Here is a 3856-nt window from a genome sequence, read left to right on the forward strand (position 1 = left end):
TTCTCATGTAAGAGAAAGCATATAATATTTAGACCCGGTGTTTGATTTATTTAATATGGTCTCAAGGTGCATCCATTTCCCTGCAGTGATTCAAATTTATCCTTCTTTATAAGAGAGCAGTACTCCATTGTGTGTAAATATCACACTTTATCCACTCACCTGCTGGCTGAAACAAAGGCTGCTTCCAAGATTTAGCTATTATGATGGATCTTTAGCGACTGGGAAGGGGACCAAGAGATAGAGGAAAGGAGAAGGAAGGGAAGGGACTGTAAAAATAATTACAGCAGGTAATGCACATGCACCAACTCCCTGTGATGCACGTAATCATGTGTACTACACATTTGTACTAGTAAAAATAAAAAATGTTTAAAAAACAAAGGTTATATGCTAAGATGCATGTGAATCCACTCAATGTATCTGTCCCTCATTTTTATCTAAACATAATAATCAAATTTTTAAAAATCATGTACAGACCTAGCCTGCAGGAAGCCTTGGGTTTCCCCAGCACCATGCCCTGTTCTTTGTATCTCTGAGTCCTTTCCCCTTATCTCAAATCTCTACTGACCACTGCCATGTAGAAGCAGCGATGCTGATTCTCCTGCTGAGCAGCAGTGCTAAGCTAAGTGCCAATCGGCCTGGCACGTTGTGGAACGAAAGCCCTCGACACACAGGGCACCAGTCTGCACGGCTGCAGCCACAGCCTGAATTTAGGAGGACGACAGGGTTGCTGCTAACGCTGACTTGAGGAATAGCACTTATTAGTAAATGGATGAAAAAGAATTTTATCACTCAAATAGAAAATGCTTTGGAAAAGAAGAACATATTGAAACAGTTCTAGAGATACTAATATAAATATACTAGTATATAGATACTAATAGTATAGGTACTAATATAAATTGCTTTCCTTGTCCACTTGGAAAGAGAAACTACAGCGGCTGCTTTGCAGGTATGTGGAGCCATAGAAGCGAAGGTTCACAGGAAGTCGCAGAGCAAGTCCCTGGCTCTAATGAACCCTCCTCTGACTTCTGTACCGTGAAAAGAAAAGGCCTGGAACCAGCTCTCAAATAAAAGAAAAATGACAAATAAATCACCAATAAATATTCCTGATTTTTTTGTCTAGACCAAAGCTTCTGGTAAGAGCACTTTACATTCTGAAGTAAAACTACATCTAATGTGCCTTTTTGTGTTCCCCTTATGAATATTTGAAGTTTGTACTTGTCCCAGTTAGCTTTAATTCTATTTCACCTTGCTTCCGCTACTAACAGAGGAATTCTATAAGAAATGTAAGAATACCCAAATCATGTCAAGCCCACAATCAGAAAACTACAGTGGCTCCCAACTGCTTCCCAGATGAATAATAAAATTAGAACCATTGGCATGTTCCTAAAAACCCTAACCTTTCCTTTAACTTAGAGCTCCATAACCTGGATGCAACAATGAGCCTCAGGGGTCTGTAAACTCCCTGAAATTGAAACTAACATTCTGAATGTTTTTATACATTTTCTAGAGGAAAGACTCCAAAGCCCTCTGAGTCCCACTGGAGTCTCTGACCTCAAAAAGGTTCACAACTATAACTTTAATTTTCCCTTTTCACCACACCTCCATCATCTTTAATGGATGCATCCATTATAACTTCACAGACCTGGAATTTCTAGCAGGCTCAAGAAAACCTACCTGCTGCCTTGAAGCAAGAGACATACGATTTCCTTTACTTAAAATGTCCCAAGCCTCTCAAAGCTCCTCGTGAACCCACACCCCACCCCACCCCACCTCACCCCCTCAAGCCTCTCAAAGCTCCTCGTGAACCCACACCCCACCCCACCCCACCCCTGACCCCACCATCCCGCCAGGCCTGCCCACCTGTTCATTGGTTACCAATCTTCAGATGGTGACAGACTGTGCCACTAACAGGACAAGTTAACAATCCAGGCCAGTGCACTCAAACTGCTATTCCAAATGTGCTGCAAATACATTCTCCAGGTAATGATATTATAAGCCCTTTCCAAGACAAGTCTTGAAATAAAACAAATAATTTAATGATAAAAATATAAGCACCTGAAGCTGGAACATAAAGCATTTTGAGACAGATGAGAGAGCACAGATACAAGTCTCGTGAAATGATCTCTGGCTAAAAATGGGTCCCAACAGCAAGCTGTCTCTTTAAATTTACACAGGTGTAATTCATGTCCAAATTAATAAACAGTAAATGCAATCTTAAATGAAGATGGCAAATGTTGCTTTTCCTCTTTTGATATTTCAATTTCAATTTGGGACAATTTACTCGACAAATTTAACAGGCAAGTAAAACCATTTTTTTCACAAAATATAAGCAAGCAATGAATAAAACAAAAATTTCGTATCTCACACCAAATGTTTCCTAGTCTTGGATCCCCTGTAAAAATTTAGGCCAAATTAATGAACAAATAGCAATACACCCCACAGAAAAGTCAAAATATTAAACACAAGATATTTTTTAAACAACCGTTTTCATAATTAACAAGCAAGGTTAATACTTCCTTGCTTTTTTCATTGATCTCTGAAGGCCTCTCTTTCGCCAAAAAACCACCAAACAAAAACAAAGCAAAACACAGCCTGTAAAAGTTTCAGTGATGCTTCCTTCAGACATCGACCCACCTGACAGTGCTTGTGATCACCTCACAAACTAACACATGAGTCACCACGTTCTAGAAGCCCACCATTCCCGTTCCAGAACTTCCACGGCCGAGGTCAGCGGCACAGCTCTGGTGAGCAGCCTATGTGATGTGCTACTTGCTTATTCATTTTGCTTCAGGACGCAGTGAGGATAACACAACAAGCACCTGCCATTGGCACTGAAACTGACAGAAGTGAGAAGAGCTTTCTTACTTTTCTTAAAATTAAATCCTTGGTGTTCACAAATCTTTTTAAAAACAGTAACCTCTGAGATGTTGAAGTGTGCCATGTACATCACATTGTTTTCTCTGAAACGGTCCGATGCATGGTGCCGAGTAAGGTTCACAAGAGGTCAGTGTGTGGATCAGTACCTGTGCCCAATACGACACGCCAAGGTGGAGCCTCGTGCTAAGGCACCCTTCTACCCAGCTGAAATTAAATTGTCTATCAGACCTTCAGGAAAGTCAGGAGAGACGGGTGATCACCAAGTCCCGAAACAGGCCAGGGCTATGCAGCACGGTGAAGCCCCTCTGCTGTGACCTGTAACTGAACGGCCCGTGTGCAGTTTGTCCGCAGCCCTTCAGTGCAGTCCCCTCCTCCGCTCAGCTCAGCGGAGCAGTCTGTGGACATAATGAGGCACTGCCCGGTTCCAGGATGTGTGAGAGACTGCTTGGGCCTGCATAAGAAGGCTGCCCTCAACCTTAGCCTTTGCCTCAGTGGAAAAATCCCACTAGACTACATACGTGACCTTTGGCAGGTCTAGCCCCTGGGCAAAACAGGAAATCTTACAGAAAAAATAGCCCTTTGTGCTAACCACAGGGTCACCGGATCTGGAGCAGGAAGCAGGTGGTATTTTCCCCGTCCTACTTGCCCCTAGGGATTGTGCACTTACCCCTCCCCACATTTGGTAAAATACTGATTGCTGTATGGTTAAATGCTTGAATGACTCATGTGATTGGTAGAGGATTTGCTTGAGCTGTCCAATAAGCTTGCTGAACCCTCCCCCTGGGATAACAGTATATAATCGTTTTGCTGAGCCAATAAAGCGCCTTTGATCAGAAACCAGACTTGGGCCGTGTACTCTAACTTCTTAAAGATTTCCTTCACAGACATTCAAGATCGGATCGGCCTCTGATGACCCACGAATAAGAGGCGGCTCTCACCTCCTATTCCCCGCGGGACGGGGTCCCCCCAGAGAGCCGCA

This window comes from Fukomys damarensis, unplaced genomic scaffold (genome assembly GCF_012274545.1).
Source record: "Fukomys damarensis isolate Sample0158 unplaced genomic scaffold, DMR_v1.0_HiC HiC_scaffold_7, whole genome shotgun sequence".
Classification (NCBI taxonomy): Eukaryota; Metazoa; Chordata; class Mammalia; order Rodentia; family Bathyergidae; genus Fukomys; species Fukomys damarensis.